The sequence below is a fragment of the Colossoma macropomum genome, unplaced genomic scaffold, assembly GCF_904425465.1.
Source record: "Colossoma macropomum unplaced genomic scaffold, Colossoma_macropomum, whole genome shotgun sequence".
In the NCBI taxonomy this organism is placed as follows: Eukaryota; Metazoa; Chordata; class Actinopteri; order Characiformes; family Serrasalmidae; genus Colossoma; species Colossoma macropomum.
Window position 1 is genome coordinate 47,211,730 of NW_023494789.1, and position 6,000 is coordinate 47,217,729.

At 42.3% G+C, this 6,000-nt stretch overlaps 1 protein-coding gene across 7 annotated transcripts in view; it reads right to left on the bottom strand.

Annotated features, from left to right (window-relative positions):
- The window catches only part of foxp1b (forkhead box P1b), a 285,913-nt gene that overhangs the window by 188,564 nt on the left and 91,349 nt on the right, over positions 1-6,000 (bottom strand). Inside the window, exon 1 of one of the 7 annotated variants that reach the window (XM_036571536.1) lies at positions 5,816-5,966. The exons of 5 other annotated variants lie outside the window; for them this stretch is intronic. The gene's annotated coding sequence lies outside the window, so the exon portion shown is untranslated. Of the gene's footprint in view, positions 1-5,559; positions 5,624-5,815; positions 5,967-6,000 lie in introns of those variants that run through there. One more of the 7 variants, XM_036571538.1, reaches the window with a different exon arrangement.

Here is a 6,000-nt window from a genome sequence, read left to right on the forward strand (position 1 = left end):
AGAAACATGACCCCCAAAACAGTATTACAGATTAGGAATTGATTGTTTGATCATGCAGAGAAACTAATACAGTCCATTAAAAGTCAACGCAACCATGGATGAACACATCTCCTCCTTTTAAACAGGGGGAGGACGCTGAACGGTGTTTTCATGTGCATGAATATTAAGCGTCTGGTTTTAAAACCCAAACCCTGAAGAGGACTATCGGTGAAGGTTACTCTTCAGCGTCCACATTTACATCATCACCGCAGCCCAATCGCACACTCCATGTATGGACAAAACCGAGCTGATCGGATCGAAAAGGCCCCCGCGGTCACTCTGAACGCCTCTTCAGTCGATCTAATGGACGTTCTCCTCCCTCACTTCACGAGGAACACGAGAGCGCATGAATATTTACCATCCAGTAGCTCCATTAATTGCTCCCGCATGCTTCGATAGCAGATCTGCGGCTACTTCTGCAGCGGCGCGCTAATGAACCGCCCGGCCTCATCAGCATATTAACGTAGGCGAGGTTTGGCTGTGGCCCATAGGCTGAGGGGAGCTTCTCTCCACCCCCCGCGCTCAGGCCCGGGATGGCTGACTGTTTAGCAGCGCTACATTGAAAAATGCAGCAGCGTGGCAGCAGCGGGGTGTTCATCATTCAGGTCAGAGCTAAATACTGAATTATACACAGAGCTGCGTAGAAAAGAAACCAGAGCTTCAATCATATTTGGAACGAGATGCTGAAGGGCTGTTACAAAGGAGGCCACACAGATGTAGATAGATAAAGAGAGAGAGAGAGAGAGAGAGAGAGAGAGAGAGAGAGAGAGAGAGAGAGAGTGAGATGAGAGAGAAAGAGAGAAAGACTGAAAGTCAGACACTCATTGAGAGAAAGAGAGAAAAAAAGAAAAACGATGGAGAAAAAAAAAAAGAGAGAGCACTACATTTAGTCAGACAGAAAGTGAGAGTCAGTGAGTGAGAGACAGAAAACAAAGACGGAGAGAGGCAGAGAGAGAGAGAGACAGAGAGAGAGAGAGACAGGGAGAGCGCAACCCTAGCCCACCCCGAATACCCCCACCCTTCTGAACAAAGTTTACAAATTTGTATAATAAACAACCATACAATAACTTACGCCATTTTTGTTTTTTAATACAGTCAACAGAGTTGTTATTATTGTTATTACTTGATATATTATTATTATTATTATTATTATTATTATTATGTTCATGTTGTTATTGTCATTGTTATAATGCTTTGGCAATAGTGAATCTTACAGTCATGCTAATAAAGCTACAGTGAGAGAGAGAGAGAGAGAGAGAGAGGGAGAGAGAGAGAGAGAGAGAGGGAGGGAGAGAGAGAGAGAGAGAGAGAGAGAGGGAGGGAGAGAGAGAGAGAGAGAGAGAGAGAAGGAGACAGGCTGAAAGTCAGTGACACAAAAATAGAAAGAAAGAAAAAGGCAAGAGAAAGAAAGAGGACTATACACTATATTCAAGCAAATGGACTGCAAGTGAGTCACTAAGCAAAGGATCGTATATATATATATACATACATACATACATCATCTAAACCGCTTATCCTTCTGGGTCACGGTGGAGTGCTGGAGCCTATCCCAGCTGTCATTGGGCGGAAGGCAGGATACACCCTGGACAGGTCGCCAGTCCATCGCAGGGCAGACAGACAGACATACACACTCACACCTAGGGGCAATTCAGCATGTCCAATCGGCCTGACTGCATGTTTTTGGACCGTGGGAGGAAACCGGAGTACCCGGAGGAAACCCACACAGACACGGGGAGAACAGGCAAACTCCACACAGAAATGACCCTGGTCACCCTGCCGGGAATTGAACCCAGGCCAGTCTTGCTGTGAGGTGACAGCGCTACCCACTGCGGCCACCGTGCCGCCTATATATATATATATATAGAGAGAGAGAGAGAGAGAGAGAGGGAAAGAGAGCGAGCAAAATGAGAAAGGAAAGAAAGAGAGGTCAAAATGAGAAAGAAGAAGAGAGAAATAGACTGAAAGAGAGACTTGTTAAGCTGATTGATCACTAATTGATTACTAATAATCCTGTAAATAATTTCTAGTCTTCTACTGTAACCTACAATATTATCTCTCTTATTGTTTGTGTTTCTTGTTAACTGCTTTAGCAACAGTGTCTCACTGCATTCATGCCAATAAAGCAAGAGAAATAAAGGGCAGAGACCGAGAAGAGAAAGAGACCGACAGTCAGAGACTCATTAAAAGAGAGAGGAAAAAAAGAAAAAAGAGAGATAACTACATTCAGTCAGACAGAAAGTAAGAGTCAGTGAGTGAGAGAGACCAAAAGGCAGAGAAAGAGAGTGAGTAAGAGAAAGAGAGAGAAAGACCAGAGAGATATAAAAATGTGAGAGGTAAAAATGAAAGAGGGTGAGCAAGAGGGAGGAGAGAAAACTGAAAATACAAGACTGTGATAAACAGAGAAAAAGAGAAAGAAAGAAAAACAAACAGAGCAAAAAATGAGACAGAAAAGATGAAAGCGAGAGTTTGTGAGTGAGAGAAAAAGAATGAAAGAGAGAAAGAAGGAGAGAACGAGGCAGAGACGGAGAGAGGACCGTAGTCACACGCACAGAAAGTAAGAGTCAGTGAGTGAGAGACAGAGGAAAAAACAGACAGACAGAGAGAGAGAGAGAGGGAGAGAGAAAGAGAGAGAGAGGGAGAGAGAAAGAGAGAGAGAGAGAGAGAGAGAGAGAGAGATAGAGTATGTTTAGGGTGTGTGCACTGCTTCTCAGCTCAGTGTCTCTGCTCTGAAATACAGGAAAATCTAATGCATGAGTCACTTTCAGACAAACACAACTGTTTATAAAGGCCTGCCGAACGAGCTGACTGCACAGAAGTCTCTCTCTCTCTGCCACTATCTCTCTCTCTCTCTCCCTCTTTAGAAACTTTATTAAGCAAGTCTGATTGAAGCTAAGCAACAGCATCTCATAAAACCAGCTCCCCCCCAAAAAAAAGAGAAAGAAGAAAAAGAAAAGAAAAATCAATAAAACATTTCTTCTCTTTCAAGCCCTATTGGCGGCATTCTGGCATTGTGTTGCACGCCCACATTTACAGTAAACAAGCGCACTTTCTGACACGCAAACACACACAAACAGCAATTAAATCGGGGTCGTCTTTGAGCCGGAGCGGAGGGAGAGAGGCCGAGCGGCCCGGTGTCAGCCTGTCTGAGCCGAGAGAGCTTTCAGACCTGCCCCGACGCTCTGCTGAGCTAAGAACAAAACACGCACACACAGCTGCCTTAATACCAAGGAAGAGGAATTTCGCTCCCATCCCAAAACAAACAAACCGTCACATTTCTTTACACTACTTCGCAGGCCTGAATAGAGCATTCTTCCACTGTGGAGATCCAATCATCGCAGAGAGCTTCTAAAAACACGCTCACATCTAATCATCCAAAAGATAAATAGAACACTGGCCTTCAGTTTTTCTGTAGGAGGAAGAGAATCGTATGGTTTTGGAGTTTGGACAATGATAGTTAGTAGAGCTGAGTGATATATTGATTACACTGGTGAGACAGAGCTGTTGCACAATTTTAAAATCAAATTCAAAGCTTTTTAATAGCTTTTAATAACCTCAACATAACAAATAATACCGTTTCCACTGCAGTACAAGGCCATAAAAAAGGACACTAGCATTAATAAACATCAAATAAACGAACATTACTCACCGCCGCCCTCTAAAGGTGTTATTAACAAACATCAAATAAACAAACATTACTCACTGCCGCCCTTTAAAGGTGTTATTAACAAACATCAAATAAACAAACATTACTCACTGCCGCCCTCTAAAGGTGTTATTAACAACCATCAAATAAACAAACATTACTCACTGCCGCCCTTTAAAGGTGTTATTAACAAACATCAAATAAACAAACATTACTCACTGCCACCCTCTAAAGGTGTTATTAACAACCATCAAATAAACAAACGTTACTCACTGCCGCCCTTTAAAGGTGTTATTAACAAACATCAAATAAACAAACATTACTCACTGCCGCCCTTTAAAGGTGTTATTAACAAACATCAAATAAACAAACATTACTCACTGCCGCCCTTTAAAGGTGTTAAAGGACCAGTCAGAAGTTAGAACTTTGTTGTTTTCCTGAGACCCATGATGTGTCTCAATAAATTCGTTTTATTTACATGCCTTTTTTGAGTCTCAGGGATGAAAACATACAAATTGTGTTTGTTGTGATGTAAACAAATGATTGTGAAAGCTAACGACTATGGAAGATGGTTGCAGTCATGAGTGCAATGACATTGTAATTCAGTCCGATACGATACCATGGCGTCTCAATTCAATAGTGCCTAAAATGTGCCTTCAATTTTCAATACAATATAATTTCATATAATAACATATGTGAGGCTTTATAAAGGTACAGTGGTGTTTTGCTGATCTACTAGTGGTTTCTTATCAGTGTAGAAATGCTAAACAAAGGCTGTGTCCTAATACAACATGCTAACTGTGATACAATATGAACAATACAATACAGAGCATCATTACACCATTAACATAGACCAGTTTACACACATTTAACCTCAGTCTGGGTTCAGTTTTGGTAAAAGAAGTGAACCTCAGTCTAATTATGCAATGATATTAAAAAGCTGGATTCCTCTCCACCATTTGAACCACTCCTGACCGTTCTTTGTCTCCTGTGAGATCACGTTACCTCTCTCTCTCTCTCTCTCTCTCTCTCTCTCTCTCTCTCTCTCTCTCTCGCTATTAATAACAAAAACCCATAGATTCCATGCGAGAGAGAGAGAGAGAGAGAGAGAGAGAGAGAGAGAGAGAGAGAGAGCGAGCAAGCGAGAGAGAAGAGGAGAAGAAAGAGGAAGAGAGAAAGAAAAGTAGAAGAAAGCAGAACAGAGTAGGAGAGGAAGGAAAGAAAGAAAGAAAGAAACAAACAAACAAACAAACAAAGGAGTAGAACAAAGGGATAGAAGAAGAAGAAAGTGAAAGAGAAGAAAAGTGAAGAATTGGAGCATGAGAGAAGAAAGAGAAAGACAGAGAGAGAAGGAGAAAAAGAATAAGTAGAAGCGTGGGCACAAATGGAGAGAGGGATAAGAGGAAGTAGAGTCAGAGAGAAAGAAAGAAAGAAAAAAAAAGAAAGAAAGAAAGAAAGAAGGAGAAACAATGAAAAGAAAAAGAAAGTTGACAAGAATGGAGAAAGAGGGAGAAGAAGAAGGAGAATGAGATAAAGAAAGAAAGAAAAAAGGGGAGAAAAAGGAAGAAAGAGAGACAAAGAAACACAATGAAAAGAAAAAAGGCTGGACAAGAATAGAGAGAGAGGGGAGAAGAGGAAGGAGAAGCAGAGAGAAAGAGAGAGATAGAAAAGAAAGAAAGAAAGAAAGAAAGAAAGAAAGAAGAAAGATACAGAGAGAGAGAAGGAGAAACACAATGAAATGAAAAAAAGAGTGGACAAGAATGGAGAGAGACAGGGAGAACAGGAAGGAGAACGAGAGAGAGAGAGAGAGAAAAAAGAAAGAAGGAGAGAGAAGAAGGAAGAGAGAGAGAGCTAAAGAGAGAGTGTGCAGTACTGACTCAGACGTGTTCCTCATCGTAAAATCGTGACCTCATTGGACGAGAAAAGAGAGACAGACGCTCTTCTGGTTGCTCAGATTCGCAGTGTTCACCACAGTGAGAGCCGGACGAAAGGTAGACAGACACACACACACACACACACACACACACACACACACACACACAGAGCCATGATCACTTTACTACGAGCGAGAGAGAGAGAGAGAAAGAGAGAGAGAGAGAGAGAGAGAGAGGGAGAGAGGCTACAGTAACTCACCCATGCACCCCACGACTCCAACACTCTGCACTACAGCTGGTCCAGAAACTGACCCTAACCTTCACATTCTCAGCTCCACTGTGGCACCACGGAGTACAGAGGTGATAGAGTGTGAACAGCAGACTCACCCATACACTCACTCACCCTCACCCTCACCCTCACCCTCTCTCTCTCTCTCTCTCCCT